The sequence below is a fragment of the Akebia trifoliata genome, chromosome 15 (assembly GCF_017979445.1).
Source record: "Akebia trifoliata isolate Shusen 1 chromosome 15, ASM1797944v1, whole genome shotgun sequence".
NCBI lineage: Eukaryota > Viridiplantae > Streptophyta > Magnoliopsida > Ranunculales > Lardizabalaceae > Akebia > Akebia trifoliata.
In genome coordinates, this window is record NC_141389.1 from 22,418,859 (window position 1) to 22,438,287 (window position 19,429).

Consider the following 19,429-nt stretch of genomic DNA (forward strand, 5'->3'; position numbering starts at 1 on the left):
TAATTCTTTTTTGAGATTTGTTTTTCAAAGTTCATTGAATTTTATCTTCTACAACCCAAAAGCATTGGATAATGGTTTGGATGCTACAAGTTGAGCCCAAAAACCCATAGTGAGAGTGAAATCTTTACTTAGTCAGACTCTTTGAAAAACAAAGGTATTACTGAATTTCTGAGTTTTCCTTCAAGATATAAGTCCAGTTGTACTAAAATTAAATATTCTTTAAAGTGTGTCCCATCTTTGAAAAGAACCTGTTACATAGGCCCTCTTATACATAATGCTTCTTGAAATTTATATTAAATTAAAAAATATTGAACTTAAATATAGAGATTTACCGGGCAGACCTATTTGTTGCAATTTTATTACAAAAACTCCCTTACTTTATCAAGTGTTATTTGAACAAACCTTACTTATGAATCCTACTGCCATGATTGACTTAGGAAGATTTCAAATCTTACTAAGGGTCTTTGGGCCCACATGCATTATCAAATTAGCAATCCAACAACACATCATTCTAGGTTTCATGGAGTTGTCAGAATTCTAAGGGAGTTTTTATAATAAAAATATAACAGTTAGGTCTACAGGGTAAATCTCTCTTAAAGATATATATGGGGGCGTTTAAGGGATAGACTCAGAAATAGAATTCATGACAAAGCTCATGGGACGTTAATAAGCCTTGGCATATCCAATGGACAAGATCATCAAAGACAATTGGAAAACACAAATAAATAAAGAGTTTTTCGAATTAACAATCCACCCCTCAATATAACAAACAACTCCCCTCTTCTTCATAATGTTCTAATCTCTTGCGAATTAGAAGTTTTAGAATAGGCTGATTTTTTGTGAGGATGATCTTCTCACTATAGAGATCATCCTTACAAAAAATCAATCCATTCTGAAACTTTTTTTGTCATATAGGACAAAAAGTTGTCTAGAATATTGTTTATAGAATGCTACCCAATATATAGTTATAAAATAATTATTTAAATTTTAATAGATGAGTCAACGCGACCTTCAAGTACGTCACGATTGAGTTTGAAAAATGAAACTAAAATAGCAATGAGAGTCAACTCAACTGTTTTTTTTTTTTTCTTATGGAAGGTAAACAAATGTGTTTAAGATTCAAAATATTACAGATCACGTGCCACATTAATGTAGTAAATGCATTTTCATAACAAGTATAATCCAAAGCTATAATATACTTTGAAATTTCTTCAATCGGCAAGGAGTAACACTGGTACCAAAGGCTTAATGAATCAAGATTTTGCTTGACCTGACTTCACTCGCCATGGATCGAGTTTTGGTAATAAAATTAAATCCATTTAGTTATCAGGTCATTCAGGTTAGGCTAGGTTTGTTTCATATGTAGGGTTGGGTTTGGGATTGGGAACAAGGCTCATCGGTGGCTTGATCCGATCTGATTTTATATGTATACTAGAGTTTGCACTAGCTTATAACATGGGCATCCTCTTTCGGGTTAAGGGGTAAAGATAGAAAAAATTAAATTTGAAAGCGTATTATTAAATTTTTTGAGGTTAAAGGGGTAAAAGATGAAAAATAATAAAGTGAATTTAAGAGGAAATATAATGAAGTTAGAGGGGTGAAATGTAAAAGCCATAATGTGAGTCCACATAATTGTCACTTGATGGGAGGTTTATCCCCCACAACACAACAATGTAGAAAAGTAGGCTATACAATTATTTTTTATTATATATGATAACGTTTGATAGCCAAAATAGGAGACAAAATTGTAGCTAAAGTTTTATGCTTTATAGGCTAAAAGTTTCGGAATGGGCTGATTTTTGGTAAGAGCAATCTCTATAATGAGGAGATCATCCTCACAAAAAATCAGTCAATTTTAAAACTTCTAATTTCAATTGAGGATTATCTCTTTATCATAGAGATCACCCTCACAAAAAAAAAAAAAAGAAGAAGTCTATTATGAGACTTTTAACTCATAACATTTTGGCTACGTCTTTTGTATATATATATATATATTAACAGCAAAAGACGTAGCCAAAATGTTATGTCCTATATGAGCTAAAAGTTTCATAATCAGCTGTTACAATTTTAATATACACATTCTTAATGACAAATAAATACAAGAATGGATCCCTTAATTTGATAAACTATGAATGCAACACTAAATCCCCTAAACACTAAAGTATGAGGTAACAAAGTATATGAGTGCTAACAAGGGTGACAAGTTGTAAGCATGTGATACTTGGGAGTACACGGGATCATTTCCACAAGGATTGGGCTGGTAAACAAAATACTAAGGCTACTACTAAAAGATGAAAAGAAAGAAAATGACAAGATATATATATATATATATATATATATATTGTCGATTAAAGGGGGGTTAAGTAGATCCCCAACATGGTTTTTAAACTCAATATCTTGTCTCGTCTCATTCATCTCTGATATCGAATTAACTCGGACGATACGTCTCGTCTTGTTCAACATTGAGACAATGGTTTTTAACCATTTAAACAATTTGAAGAATTCAAAAAAATTCAGAAATGATTCCTATTAAAAAATGAACCAAAAAAAATATATAATTAAAAAAAAAATTGATTTGGGGGTGAAAGAATAGAGGGTTGAGGCCTTAACTCGTTTGTTTCGATTAACTCGGACGAGATTTTGAAAATCTCGCTCGATACGTCCCGTTTAACTCATAAGTTAATCATTTTCTATGATGTATTGTTTGTATCGCCCAAAATATTGGAAAATATCATCCAAGACAACTCGTTTATCTCACAATACACAGTCATCTCAAAATACTTTGTGAGTTGGTCTCGTTTAGCTCTGACACCGAGTTAAATCGGGCAATACGTCTTGGTCTCGAACGAGTTTAAAAACTATGATCCCCAATCAGAAGAACCAGAATTACAACCTACCATAGGCATGCCCAGAAGCATCCTTACATATAATGTCCACTAGACGCTTAAGGAGGTCCCTATGCTCAAAAATAGCTTTGCCTAAAGAAGGGAGGAATAAAGCAAGGTAGTCGGCAATTTTGTTGCATTCTCTATAACAGAATGTGAACTTGATTCTTCGAGAGTAGTTCGCTTTCGTTTTAATGGTTTTAACTAGCCTTTCTTTTCTCCAAGGGACTATTCCCTCCCCCTTAATGCATTCGATTGCCATTTTAGAGTCAACTCTAACCCCTAACACTTGGATGTTTTCCTCTTTCGCTATTATCATTCCCTTGAGCATTACTTGTAACTCATGGTATAAGTCTATCCCTTTTTGGTTTTGCTCCACTAGAGCTTTCATTGTCTTGCCACCACTATATCTGATAATAGCCCCTTCTCCTCCCTTGTTACCCCTTAGAGACCCATCGGCATTAAACATAAAATAGTGTTACAAAGGCTTGGTCCATCTGCATTTCACTGGCACTCTAACCATGTACTTAGAGGCTAGATTCCATGAGTTCATAAATTCTCTAGAAGCAAGCACTTTGAAGTCTCATTCAAACATCTTTGACTATCCTAATATCTACAAGCTCAGAGGGGTTGTAGTTGTTTTGGAAGAGTCTCCTATTGAAAGAGCATCGATCTTCTTTCACTAAATAGTAAAAAAGTGGTGTCTGACTGGTAAATTGGAGATTTTTTGAGAATTGGGAGTCACCACCTAGTTTAGGTCTAGGAGCCAAATTTGACTTTGAATTGGATTCTGGCCAGTCTACGACTAAGAAAAAGTGGGCAAGGGATTGAGTTACGGATTTCGAATGGTGTTAAGCACCGAATTGGCCCGATTGAGATAATCCATCTCTACCACGATAAAAAACTATCATAAAGTTGAGAGAAGAAGACTATGGTCAAACTATGGTCAAAGGTTGAAAGGCTTGAGCCCAATCATCATCATCGATTTATATCAAGTTGACCAATCAAATCATACAACTTAATTTCTCAAATTACAAGTTTATCATTCCTTTCAAGTTTTGGATTTGAGAAATCATGAAAAAGCCATATTACCATCTAATGTAGCACCATTCACATGGCAAATATCAATCAATTGGATTTGGCAATTAATTTGGACGTTCATAAGAATTGATGAATCAACTCACCCCAAAATTTGTTTGTTCATGCCACATACACCAAATCGATGAGTTAACTCAACTATCATTTATAAAATTGAGTTTTAAATATGCCACATGCACAAATATCGACGGGTTAACTCATTAACTTTTTTTGCAAAGAGAAAATTGATTTTAAGACCTCCAATTGCACCAAAATAAGTGAATTGACTTACATATTTTTTAACAAATAGAAATTTTGAAAGAGTTCCACGTGCCCTAAAATCAGTGAGTTAACTTAGCCATAAAACAAACATCAACTTAACCATTACAAAATTTGATGAGTTGACTTGACCAATTACTATGAAGATTCACCTTATGTTGAACTGGCCCAAAAAACCAACCAGTTGCCTCGAGTGTTAATTTCATAAGAAATTAATTTTAACGAAAAATCTGTATCGCAAGCATAAAATCAATGAGTCGACTCATGCTAAATTTTAGAAAAAGGAAAATCACTCTTTATCGTCACATGCATGAAAATCAGTGAGTTGACTCGTATTTATTTTGTAAAATCAAATTTAATTTTATGTGCCACGTGCACAAAATCCGCGAGTCGACTTGCGTGCTAATTTAAGAAATCGTATTTTGAATTGAAGGTGCAATGGGCACAAAACCAGCGAGTGTCATGTCAATTTATGAAATCGAATTTGATTTTATGTGCCGTGTGCACACATTTATTAAAACCAATTTTGCAAGGATTCACGGGGCAGTAACAATTTTGCAAAGATTCACGTGGTGATAATAAACAAATGGATTATCTTAAAGTCACGTCGAAATCCTAACTCATTTTGATCAAGATTCGTAATGGGGCTGCCATGGTATAAAGATCGGTCCAAAAATTATTTCGTGCAATGTTCTAAATTAATCAAAACATAAAATAATGCTTGGACACGATAATATCCATGTTTTTTTTTAATGGATTTTGAACGGCCAGTGTGAGTGATCTAATGATTACTCCTTCCATCCTGTAAAACAAAATAATTGGTAAGTATGAGATTAAAATGATTAAACTAAAAGAAAACTAAACTTATCAAAGAAAATGATGAACTTGATTAATTCGGTTGGTTTGGTTGCTAGGATTCCTTCAGAAAGTAGAAGGCATGAGAAAGAGCAAGAGAATCGCCATTGGAGCATAAATCTAAGATAAGTCTGGGGGATGGAGATGGAATTGTGGTTAGAATTGGAGTGTGGATTTCTCTTGAATCCCTCTCCTCCTTTCTTCTCATGCACCTCCTTTTATAGATTTTTCTAAACACAATTATTTTCATTAATCTTTTGTATTTTTTATTTCTTATGTGCTTTTAATTATTTTAGAGCATATTGATTGGATCCATATGGTTTGAGAATATTGGACATGTGATGTGTATTCCATGTTTGGGTTTAATTAATTTTATCATGTTTTAATTAAATATTTGATTTATTTTGTGACTTTTATTTATTCAATTCATATGTTATTCTTTTTTTCTTTTATTAAATTGTATTAGGTATTGTTGGTGGGATTTTGGTGGAACAATGTCATTTAGGTGTTTTAGTGGAATGAAATGAGTGTGAAGTGGGACAAGTGGTTTAATGGAATTGTGGTGCTAGAAGTCTTGGTCAAGTTAGGTAGGTCAAGGTCAAGAGGCTTCTTAGGTATTTTGACTTGTCATTGGGCTTCTTCATGGGTTCGGTTTGGATTAGATTGGTTTGATGGGCTTGATTGGTCAAAGGATAAATGTTATTAGTGATTTTTTATTGGATTATTAATTAATGTGATTGGTTGATTAAATTAAAATTTTAATTTGATTAGTTTAATTTTTTATTTAATTGGTTTATTAATTATGATTGGTTGGATATCAAAATTGGTTGATATCCAATGTACATGAATATTGTCGAAAATTTTCTTTTTAATCACGTTTTCCTAGAAATCGAGATTTCTAAATAAAATTCGAATGTCAATGGACATTTTTACAAATTTTGGCGATCAGCTTCTTTTAGTCCTAATGTGATTATTTCTAAGTCTCGAGGTCACATTTTCCTAGTATTACGAGATCTCTAGATTGCCAAAATGTGTGACGAATTTAAGCGTATGTACTTGCTAAATCGAATGTAGTATGTAGCAATCCAAGAGTGCATAATTTATACGTTAAGTGTGTCAAGGAAAAATAGAATCAAGAGGATTGAGAATAAGTTGGAGAGAATCTGAAAAATGACCTTTCACAAGCTTACAAATTTTTGCATATTCTACATTCCATCATTACGAATTCACAATAATCGAGTAACGGTTAGCCAAATCAGGCAGATGCAAAAATGGGGTATTTGCACCTACATCACTCAACCCACACATGGTGAATGAAGGTATTGAATGCTAATTTTTTAGTGATCGCCTTTGACATTTTCCTTTGGAATTATTGCATGCCCATTCGACCTTTTCTCTCCAATTTATGTTTGAATGGGATATGTTGGATCTTCTTAGAATTATTTGTCACAAGTCATGGGAGAAATTACATCCCAAAGTGATTTTCTGATTCAAGATAGCTTTTACAGAAATAACAACATAAGTTTTGAATTACTCCTCTAGCCTTGAGCATGTCTTGAGTTTTCAGTCCCTTGCTGAGGCAAAGCTATGCAGTGACACTATGCCATTTAATATTGTTAGGAAACCATACCAAGTTGTGTCATCTAACTTGAGGGCTAGTCTTTTTAAGGGCTTTAAAAGCAGACTTCATGGAGTAAGTTCCTTTAGGATCAACTGTCTAGATGACTCTGCCTACCTCTAAGCAGTCGAGCTCCATGACTTTGATCTAATCTCATTTTCTAACAAGATAACTAGGTGGGTAGAAAGGTGTCACTTGCCTCCTCTAACCAAATTGTTGACCCTGGGCTCGTCGTGGAGTTTGGTGTCATAGGAGTTCCCTTGTTGCATTACTCCCTCAGAAGTTCATGGGTCATTCCATATGTAAGTGTTGTCGCCATCCCTGATTCTATGAGTGATCATGTCTTTGGTGGACCCTCTCATATGCAAAAGTTTTCTCCACATCCAAGACGCATTACCAGGGATGCTCATAGTCCAGAAGTGGTCTCCTCTGATAAGATTCTTTTGGATCTATTCCACCCAAATGCTTTTCCTGTTCAAGGCAATATCCCACACTTGTCTAGCAAGACCCATTTTGTTTTGAAGACCGAGGTCATGAAATCCCAACCCACCTTCTTCTCTTCTCCTATCCATTCTCTTCCAACTCACACAATGCATCTTGTTCCCCATTTTCGACCTTACCCATAAGAACCTAATACATATTCTTTCAATTTCTTTCAATACCTTCTTGGGGAGCATTAACACACTAGACCAATAGATTTGCATATTACATATAATTGATTTGACAAGTTCCATCTCTCCTGTAAATGAGAGAAAATGAGCTTTTCAAAACTTGATCCTACCAGTAATCTTGGTAATAATAGACCCGCAATCAGTAAGCTTGAGTCTTGTTGAGATGAGGGGCAGCTCAAGATACTTGACAAGAAGAGTAGCTTCAATGATTTGAAGGGCTATGAAAATTCTCTGTCTTTCTCTTGGCTGTCAATCCCAGCACAATAAAGCTTCCTTTTATCCAAATTTATTTTTAGCCCTATGATGTTGTTGAACCATTCCATAGCTTCTTTAATAGCATTTGTAGATCTGGTACTCCCTTTGAAGAATAACATCAGGTTGTCAACGAAGATCAAGTGTCTAACCTTGGGGTCTCTACAGTTGTCCATCATTTCCAACTTCCATTTATTGGCCAGATCTTGGAGTTTGGTTGATAGTATGTCCATCATAAGCACGAACTAATAGGGGGATAAAGGGTCTTCTTGTCGGATACCTCTCCTGCCTGAAAAATATCCTTATAAGCTTCCATTGATGGCTATCAAGTACATAGGGGATGAGATGCACCTCTGTATCTAGGTTATAAAATTCTTTGGAAATTTCATCAACTTTAAGTAGTGGATAATTGCTTCCTAGGCAACTGAATCGTAAGCCTTCTTCAAGTCAACCTATGCAACACATCAGGGGGTTTTTTTCTATGAAGGTTTCTGACAAGTTCGTGGGACAACATTAGGTTGTCTCTGATGGACCTCCCTTGGATGAATGTTGATTGAAAGGGTTTCGCTATCTCATTCAGGGTGCCTTTGAGTATGTTGGCTAGAATCTTAGAAATGCATTTATATATCACATTGTAACATGCTATGTGTTTATTCTCTTCTATGGAGGTAGGCCTATCAATTTTAGGGATGATAGTTATTACTGTAAAATTAATTTCCCTTACCAACTTCCTCATCTGAAAGTAATACTTGATAGCAACCACCATATCGCTTTTGAGTATGTCCCACTATTTCTGGAAGAAAATAACAGAGTATCCATCAAGGCCAGGGGCCTTATCTCCATCCATGGAGATCATAGCTATTCTGATTTCCTCTTAGTTCATAAGTTTGATGAGCTCATTGGCAGAGGCTTCATCAATTTGTTTCAGCTACAACTCATGATTGTCAATTGAGCTATCATATCTGATCTCAAATAAATTTTTATAGTACCCAATAATGTCTTACTTCAATGCTCTGTTTGGAAAAACTATATGTAAAGTTGCTAATGCTTAGAGAAAGTTGTTGTTGTTGTTGAAGCAACTTGTTGAATTGAATATATTGTTTGATAACATGTTGTCTAATTGTGCTGTTAAGATGTTGAATTGTTTGGTAACCCACTGTCTTGAAATTGCTGGATGAAATTAAAAATAAAATTAAAAAAAAGATTATTTATCTGATATAAGTACTAATATGTTAACAATAAGTATAAATGCTGATAATTATGTTACTGTGTCTGGGTCCACTTGTTGAACATGGAGATTGTGTTTGCTCAATTTTCCACCGATGCTTATCTTGACGAGCTCGTACGTAATGGATGATTCCTATAAAATATGGTGAATAAAGATTTTAAAAGTTGAATTAGATTCATAAATATCAGTGACTTGGATAATAAGCTCTCATTTAAGAAGAGTTACAAGCAATATGGATGGAGTAAGTGATTCATACATGGTACAACGGGCTACTTTCCAACAATAAGCATCCTCCCAAACCCTAATCCTATAACCTTAACCACCTAAATTCTCCATGAAGATAATCAAATTTATCACCTAAATTTCAATAACATTGTATATGATAAAATGCTGATTACTGACTATTGATCTCGCTTGCCTAGCAAAAAAATTAAAAAGCTTCTATTGCTCTTAAAAAAATGATAATAGCTTAAATATGCTTCTATTTCTCCTAAGTCCTGTCCTTCTGAACCTATTTCTCTAGTGTAAGATGCTAAGTATAGGAAGTCTATACTCAAGGTACTGCTCCAATTCTCACAAACACCAATGCAACTCTAAATAAGTCGAATCATTTTGTATCTTTAAAATGCTGCCATTTTCTAGTTATTCTTTATTTCTACTTTGTTGTTTGTAAGTAGATTTTCTTGACCTCCTTTGTATAACTGGTTTTTTTTTTTTTTTTTTTTTTCTAACAAACTTCTCAAATAATTTTTTATTTTTATTTTTGGATAGGTATAAGGTTAGTGGTTAGCAAATGAAGTTGGGTTTAAGGGGGTTTGAACCTAGGACGTGGCAACAATAATTCACACGTCTTACCACTTAGCTGAGTTGGCACTTCAAATCAAATAATATTTTATTCCAAGAAAGAAACATACTTAGCTAGATATCTTTAGATAAAGATTCATGATATATTCAATCCATATCTATTGAATCTCAGCTTATCAAAATTTGACACATAAACCAGAAGTTAATGTTAGAGTGTAGAATTCAATAGCAACTCATTCTCCAATAGCAAAAGGAATTTTGAGAAAGTACCCATTTCTTAAATCCATGTAAATGAAACCGGGCTATGGTGAAAATTGTTACCTAAACCAAATTTAGTAATAAAGATGTTGTATCAGTTTTCTAGTCACGTTGTTGTACAAATTAAGTAATAACTACTACAATATACTAGCTATACTTGAAAGAAATAGTTTTTATTACTTAATTCAATATTTTTCCTTAAAATAAATTTGGGTGAAAAGTAACAATTCACCTCTTGAACAAAAGTCCACTTGATATGGGTTGCATTCATGGCTTGCTGTTGTATGTAAGAATGGTTAACCTTCCCTCCTTCTCCTATCATCACCTCCATAACCGAATTCGGCCAATAACACTTATCCCCATCTCCACCCAAATACTCCTCAATTATCCCAATCTCCCCTCCCTTCTCTACCATAACCAACACTCTCGGATTCGATATAGGTAGATAGTTTGACCCATTATCCCCGCTTTCACTTGAATAAAACCTCAAATGAAGCGGATTCTCAACCCGACAACTAGACGGAACAAATACAATAGTAACATCAAGAGTACCAATCCCATTAAGAGACTAGAACAAGTCCCCATCATGAAAATTAGAGATAAATTCAAGTACTTTTCATAATTTCCTCCAAAGATATGTTTGAAATGCTCCCAATGTAAACCCCATCAGGAAATTCATCAATTTATGAGACAGAATGGACAATGTGACCATCAAAGATAACCAAATTGGGGAATTTGGTATCAGAGGAGATACTTGAAAGATCAAATTCTGAAATGGGTGAGGTTGAAATGGGTTGAATTTGAGAGTTTTTAATGAAAGAAGTGTCGGTGAATAAAAAAGGTTCGCCTTTTCGAGAAGGCCAAGACATGGAGAGGAGAGATTCAGAAGAGGTGTCTCTGATTTCTAAATTGGTGGTGTTGAGGAGAGGGTTGAAGTTGAGTCTTCTAGGGGTTTCAGCAAGTTGAAGGACGAATGGGTCAGAGAGACTCACGTATGGTGTCGAAGAAGGTTGAACCATGAACCTGGTCAGGGTTTTGGGTTTTATGGGAGATGGGTTGAGATGGTGGAGGAGAAAGGGGGGTGGAAAGGTTGAATAAGCCATTAGAGAGCTCTGAAATAGTGAAGTAACAGAGAAGATTGAAGAAGACGAGTTGAATTTCACAGACCAAATTATGAACTCGGTGCTTCAATCAAGGGGGAAAATCTACTTGGGTAGAGTTTTATCAACTATGTGATTTTGTCGAGGCTCATTGAAGTGTTGGTAGTCGAGAGGATCGACTGATTTTTCTAAATGAATTGGCAACTAAAAAGAGTTATTATCGATCCCAAACACTGAAGTTCCAAAAACGGAATGAGTTTGGCATGATTTTAGCCTTGCGAAGGCTTTTTCAAATGGAGTATGGGTCTTCCTCTTCCTCCACCAACCCCCATTCTTGGCTTGAATAGAGGATATTCTATTTCTTGCTCTTCTAGCAACCAAAGACTTGTGGAAGAAAATTGTGTTAGAGTCCCCAAGTTTTAGCCAGTTCACTCTAGATTGTTGTCTAGTTGTTGTTTTTTCTCTTCTAACTATCTCATGGTAGCTATTGGCTATTCTTCTCTCCTGTTCAGCAAGCTCCTGGTTCAGAGGTTGCTCTTGAACCTCTTTTTGGACCTTCTCCAACAACTCATAGGCCTTCACAGAAGCCTTCTTGTCTTCTCCAAAATGGTGGGAGCTCCACGACTTTAGAGTAGATTTCAGCCTTATGAGTTTGAGAATAATTCTGGTTGCCTCTCACAGATTCCTCCCAATTTTTGCCCATTATATCAATGAAGCTTCTGTCCTCAACCCAGAAATTGAAAACCTTGAAAGGTCACAGCTTCGACATTTTCTCAACTCCGAGAGACACAGACATGGGACTGTGGTCTAAAATCCCTAACGGATGGAATTTAGCTTCAGAGCTATCAAAAGCTTCTAGCCAGCTAATGTTGGTCATAACTCTATCAAACTTAGATATAATCCTTATGTTGTCTAACTTATTGCACTAGGTTAGATGGCATCCCTTAGCTTTAAGATCCATAAGGCATGTCTTATGGAGACACTCTTTCAGGTCCTGCACAATAGAACTCAACACTCTCCTCCCCCCTATCTTCTCCTGAGTTGAGGTGATCGAGTTGAAATCTCCCCTAACCAACCAGGGGTTGTCAGTACCTTGCACCAAAACCAACTAATGACAAGAAATTTTCCACATTAGCCTTGCACCAAAATAATGCGATCAATTAAGATAATTAAAATGTTGAATTTGCATGAGACATATATAAATGTATGAGAATGTCCAAATACACCTAAAAAATAGAAAATGTTTTCGGTGTATGGATTTAAGTGCAACTTGAGAGATTTACCCAAGGGAATCTCGAAAATGCCCTTACTATATAGTTAGGAAAATAAGCAATAAAATAGGCATTGTCAACTCCCCCCTACTTGCATCTTACTCGTCTTCTAGCATGGGATGAGATTGAATCCCAAAACTAATGTGAACCAAAGGAAAGGACGACAAGACAAAAGAACCAAAAGTATAGTTGCGTGACCTTTAGATATCAATTAAATCCCATATTTGAAACACAAAATCATAAAACAAGGTTAAACCTAGATTTTGATTCTTAGTGTTATTCATTAAGGTGAGTCTAACCTATTATTCCACTTTTAGAAGATCTCAAGAATTTTTGAACTTGAGTGCATAGTGAATTCTTAGCTCATAGAATTAGGTTTGGTCTTTCTACCTTAGTGTAAACCTAAAAACCACCGAAGAGTGATCGAATTGACCTAAGACACTGATTCAAAATTATGTTGATCTCTTCAAGATATCATATAGTTTGAATGTTCTTCTTAGTATCACATGGGCTTTATTTGTGATATTCCAACTTGTTTATGTTTTAATAACAACAACTTTCACCTTACTTGTTTTCTAGGTTACAAAACCACTTATCAACCTTGAGCAACTCCTTCATTTTTCTTATGGCATCTAAAAAAGCTTTCAGCAACATTTTTTGATTTTGAGGAATGGCATTATTTTGCATTCATAGTTTATCTTCCTCTTGTTCTAAATGAGATCTATCATGTATCCATTATAATCTTTTGCATTAGTTTGTTTGAATTTAAAGGGGCATTTCTTTATGTGTTCTTTTGAAACTTAGTGTAATTCTTATTTGATCTCATGTGTCATGCATATTTGATTCTTTGGGTTTACATTGAGTTCTCTCCTATCCTAGATTATTCTAGATCTTGAGCGTCAAAGATAGTAGATGTCTTGGTGGCTATAAAACCTCTTTCTAATTGTTTTGGGGATTTAAATTTTATATCTTTAGTAGAGAAATTAATTTGTTATATCTCCGCCATTATTGGAATTTGTTATCTCCACCGTTATTGGATTGCATTCTAAATCGAACAAAAGAGGGAAGGGTTGAGAGGCCAAATCTCAATGCTTTAACCTCTCATCTTCTTAAGTTTTTCTTCAAAGAGTTGCACACTCATTTATTTTGTATATTACATGCACTCACCTTCTCACATATAATTACAGTTTCTTTTACGATGGTCTAACCTCCTCCATGAGACAACTTGTCGAAATCATGTGTAATGGGAAGTTTATGACTAAGGAACTTGAAGATGCATGAGAATTTTTTGAAAACTTATTGAAAAATGCCCAATCTTGGGAGAAATCTGATAAGATGGATAGACCTAATGAAAAGAAAAACCCCTCCAAAGGAGGAATGTATCACATTCGAGATGATTTGGACTTGAGTGTTAAAGTGTCTAGTTTTGCTAAAAAAAAATTGAGACCTTGGAAGGTAAAGGAAAGAAGGTTGAGAATTTGTGTGCTATATGTGAAGATTATTCACATGGGACTAGAGATGGTCCATCACTCTCGGATATCAAAGAAGCGCTTTATGACCAAGATCATGCTATAAATACCTATAAGAAGCCTTTTGATAATCCCCCCTACTCCAACTCCAATTGGAGAAAGCCCTGACCAGATCATCCATGGATGTATACCCGAGACTGGGCATCACTCTATTTTGATCTTTTGTCATTTTGGTGCTTCTGGAGGCCATTTCTTTGGGAAGAAGACTATTTTCAAAATGCTACAATGTGAGTTCTATTGGCCATCTCTTTTTAAAGATGCATATATTTTTTGCAAGTCATGGGACAGATGCCAAAGGTTAGAAAGCATTAGTTGTAGATATATTGTGGGGGAAATTCTGAAATAAGGACACGTGGCAGGAGTTTAAGCTCGGAAGTATCTCCAAAGCTCGGATGGGCCAATATGTAAGCCCGGTAGATGAACTCCTCGGGTACCAATGGATGATTAAGCTCGGACTTGGGTCACCGATAGGTTAGGTAGTATGGGTAATGGCAGCATAGGTCGGTTGTACGGATCTGACATACGCGACAGTTGATTGACAGCGGTAACAACTCACGTCATCCCAGAAGTGGCAGGGCAGTTGTAGTAACTCCTGCAGCTGACTTGTCAGGGAGTGAGCTAACTGCCCTAGGTCATCTCAAAGGGTGGCACAGAAATCGAACCAGATCAATGCCTATAAAAGGAAGAGAGCTATGGGTAAAAGAGGTTCGATTTCTTCTTCTCTCAAAAAAGAACTAAATTACACTGATCAATTTGTCTAATTTGATCGTCGGAGTGGGCTGGTTTGCAGGTCCGCCCGAGCTAAGAAAGAAGAAAAGTGTGGAGCAATTTCTTGCATCTACAATTTGACGCCGTCCGTGGGAAACTTACAAGGAGAAAAACGACCAAGATGGGAAGGGCTAGAGGCGAAAATCGTGGAGAGCCATCAAATCCGCTACCAGCAGACTCACCTCCAAACGCGCAAGACCCAATGCTTGCAATGTACAACTTACTCACGGAGATGAGGGAGGAAATGCGCAGGGGGATGGAAAAATAGAATGATGAGATACTGAACATAAGGAGGGAAAATGAAGAGCTCAGACAAAGGCTAGGCGAGCGTGTGGAAACCGAAGAAGGCCCAGGTGCAGAGCAAAGTAGTGATCATATTGTCCGAACGGCACGGATAGAGGCAGACTGGACCGAAGACTCAGCAGCAGTCAAAATGCAGCAAGGAAGTTCTGAAGTTAAAGAAACAATGACAAGGAAGGAAGTGGAGGAAATGCTCAGGAGGAGGGATGACGAATTCGCACGAGGGAAGGATCCCGCACAAAAGGTACGGAATGCAATTCGAAAACTCAAAGGGACACCATTCTCGTCGATAATAATGAATTCAGAACCACCCAGATAGTTCTACATGCCAAAGTTCGAAACCTATGACGGAACACGGGATCCTATGGACTATATTCTGCATTACAGAAGTCAGATGGTGTTGTACCAGAACGATGATCCATTACTCTACAAGCTATTTCCATCAACCTTGAGGCTCGGAGCCATGATGTGGTTCCAGGTTTTACCAGCTGGGTCCATTACGAACTTTTCTGAGCTAGAGGAAACGTTTGTTGGGCAGTTCGTGCACCTATGTAGGAAGAAGGTCGGAGTTAACACTCTATTTAACCTTTGACAGGAGCCCGGGGAGAGTATCAGGTCATTCGTAACTCGCTTTCGAACAAAGGCCCTAGATGTAGAAGGCATGGATGAGGCAACAGCATGCGCGGCGTATATCAATGCAGTCATCCAGGGAACATGGTTGCATGAGTCTTTGATCAAGTCTGACCCAACTCGTTTGGAAGATTGTATGCAAAGGTGGAAAAGTACATCCTCGTGGAGGAATCCGTGAAAGGCAGGAGACGAAGCGCTCAGACGGTGGCCAATAGCGAAGGGGCAATGGATGATACAAAGGTACCGGCTCACCTCGAATGAGAAGGAAGCAAGAAAAGGCGGAAAAATTCGAATGAGCAGTCATGGTAGAAGAGAGGCCGGGTGTATACCCCGCTTAATGAAAAACTATCTGTGATACTGAGGCATATAAAGGGAGAACCCGATTTCATTCAACCTCCACGGGGGTATAAGGGGAAACCCGGGAAACCATACTGCGAGTACCATGAGGCTGAGGACTACCCTACTGAGGAGTGTTACAGGCTACGCCATATCATCCAGGATATGATCGAAGCAGGGAAGCTCAAAAGGTATGTCTCGGCGGGAAGAGGAAGAAGAGGGGAAACTGCCGAGAGAGCAGAACGGAAGCCCAAACAAAGAAGGCCAACTAAAGGGGGACATTGGGAGACGGGAGAACGTAGGATAGTTCATACCATCACAGGGGTGTTGGGGGCCGAAGTGCCATCTAGGCAGGTGATTCGAAAAAGAGTAAAAAAGATTCGACATATGGTTGGGGTCAACAGTGTGGCATCCGGAGTACGGGTGGCAGGAACGACGAGCAACGGAGCGGACTCCCGGGCAATTATGTTCATAGAGAATGACCTGAGGGGAACGGCAAGGCCCCCATCAGGACGTACTAGTGATCGCACTCCCAGTGGAAAACGTCGAGCTCCGTAGGATACTGGTGGATTCGGGATACGCAGTGGATATTCTTTTCCTAAGCGCGGCAAATAGGATGGGGGTTTCAGAGAGTTTGGAACCAACACCGACCCTCGTTTATGGGTTCAATGGTGCTCCGAGCAGTTCGGTGGGAGAAATCACACTCCCGATCACAGCAGGGTCAAAAGTGATAATGACAAGATTCGTGGTAATAGATGCGGACTCAGCCTATAACGCGATCCTGGGACGGAGGTGGATACACGAGATGAAAGCAGTCCCGTCAACCTATCATCAAGTTATTCGTTTTCCGAGTAAGAAAGGAATAATGGAGATCAGGGGTGACTAGGAGATGGCGCAGAGGTGTTTTCACCTAACCTTGAAACAAGAACGAGGCCCCGAGGCCATTCCTTAGAAGAAGAGAAAGGTGCCACAAACTGGGAGTGAAGCTTCATAGCAATTACAAGAGCAGCCACAACGGGAGCAGCGGGTAACAATTGAGGAAGTCGAAGCCGTGGATCTCGGCGATGACGGAGGTCAGCTAGTTAGTATTGGCACCACAATGTTGCAGGAGGAGAAGGCAGCATTGCTCCAACTCCTGAGGGCAAACAAGGACGTGTTTGCGTGGTCATTGGAGGACATGCCCGAAATAGACCCTTTGGTGGCGTGCCATAGACTAAATATTGATGAAAGCTTCCGACCTATTAGACAGAAGTCGATGAGGCTGTCTCCACGCCTCAGGCAGGGGGTAAATGAGGAAATCGAGAAGCTTTTAAAGGCTGGATTTATCAGGGAAGTAGATTACCCAGAGTGGATAGCGAATATAGTGGCAGTACTGAAGAAGGACGGGAGGGTGAGAGTGTGCATCGACTTTACGAACCTAAACAAGGCATGTCCCAAGGATAGCTTCCCGCTGCCAAGGATCGATAGGTTGGTCGACGCTACTGTCGGGCATGAGAGAATGTCATTTATGGATGGTTACTCGGGGTATAACCAAATCCCCCGAGTAGTGGAGGACCAGGAACGAACATCATTCATTACCGAGCAAGGGCTGTTCTATTTTAAGGTCATGCCGTTCGGCTTGAGAAATGCTAGGGCCACTTACCAGAGACTCGTGACAAAGATGTTTGAAGGATTAATCGGAAAGATCGTAGAGGTATATATCGACGATTTACTGGTAAAAAGCAAGAAAGCAGGAGACCATCTGACAGACCTCAAGCAAACTTTTGACCGACTGAGGAGTTTTGAAATGAAGCTGAATCCGAAGAAGTGTGTTTTCGCGGTCTCCTCTTGGAAATTCCTCGGGCACATTATCACCAAGAGAGGCATTGAGGCCAACCTAGACCAGATCCGGGCGTTGGTAGAAATGCCAAGCCCCATTAACCAAAAGCAGGTGCAGAAATTGGCAGGGAGAATAACTGCGCTAAACAGGTTTATCTCCAGGGTATCCGATCGATGCCGTCCACTTTTCAAGTTGTTGCAAAAAGAAAAGAATTTCACTTGGGGTGTGGAGTGCGAGGCAGCGTTTAGCGACCTGAAGAAGTATTTGGGGCAGCCACCGATCCTTAGCTCTCCGAAAGAAGGAGAGGAGTTGGGAATTTACCTGGCAACAAGTTCATCATCAGTAAACTCGGTTCTCTTTAAAGTTGATATGGGACGGGAGTACCCTATCTACTATGTCAGCAAAATGTTGGGCCCCTCAGAGATGAGGCACACCAGGACGGAGAAGGTGGGATTGTCGCTCGTCTACTCAGCACACAAGCTCAGGCCTTACTTCCTCTCACACCGTGTCCGAGTTGTGACGGACAGCCCTTTGAAAGAGATGATGCACAGATCTGAAAAATCAAGGAGGATGGCGAGATGGGCTGTAATTCTCGGTGAATATGACTTACAGTTCGAGTCACGGACGGCATTAAAAGGACAGGTATTGGCAGACTTCCCCGCTGATTTTCCGGTTGAAGATCCGAACTGGGAAGAATTGGAGAACAAAGACGAAGAGGCTGAAGAAGTGGAGTTGTGGGACAAGTAGGCCGACTGGAGGATTTTCGTCGATGGTTCATCAAATTACTCAGGCTCGGGGGTAGGAATAGTACTTGTAACACCGAGCAACGACCGGCTGGAGAAGATAATCAAGCTTGGGTATGGGGCATCAAATAATAAAGCTGAGTACGAGGCAGTCATCCATGGGCTAAGAATGGCAAGCGAGTTAAAAATCGGCCGGATAAAGTTATGTACCGATTCCCAACTTATAGCAAACCAGTGCAATGGGAAATTCGAAGCAAAAGACGAACGCATGGCGAAGTATATAATCTCAGTAAAACAGGAGATTAGGAAGTTCGACCAAGTGAAGATATGCCAGATACCGAGGGATGAGAACAGACATGCAGATTCGTTGGCTTACATTGCCTCAATGCTAGGGGAAACTGAAGGACGGACTTTACCGGTAGAATACCTGCCTAAAGCAAGCATCGAACACGAGGGAAGGGAATGCGTACAGGTAGAAACCTCTGGATGGATAGAAGAGTACGCGCAGTATCTATAGTCAAAAGTTCTCCCAACAGACAAGGGGGAAGCCAAAAAATTGCTTCGACAGGTCGGTAAATATACTCTCGTTGGAGAGGAACTGTACAGGATGTCCTTCGGGGGACCATTACTCAAATGCCTTACTAAGGAATAATCAGAGCTCATAATGGCGAAAATCCACGAGGGAATCTGCGGCAACCATTCGGGAGGACGGTCGCTCGCCAATAAGGTGATCAACCAGGGCTACTTTTGGCCCAAGATGCAAGAAGACTATAAGAAGTACGTACGGACCTGCGATCAATGCCAAAAACATGCCCCTATGCATCTGCAGCTGGCCAGCGAACTCCACCCTATGAAGTCATCCTGGCCGTTCTCAATATGGGGAATGGACATCGTTGGTCCTCTACCTTGGGGAAAAGAGGCTAAACTCTTCATCCTTGTTGCCACAGATTATTTTACTAAATGGGTGGAAGTTGTTCCCCTCACGTGGATTAGGGAAGATGAAGTT

At 38.6% G+C, this 19,429-nt stretch overlaps 1 pseudogene; it reads right to left on the reverse strand.

Moving 5' to 3' along the window:
- Nucleotides 1–8,841: 8,841 nt before the first annotated feature.
- On the reverse strand, nucleotides 8,842–11,046 carry LOC147384629 (protein ABCI7, chloroplastic pseudogene; annotated as a pseudogene).
- Between the last annotated feature and the right edge of the window lie 8,383 nt (nucleotides 11,047–19,429).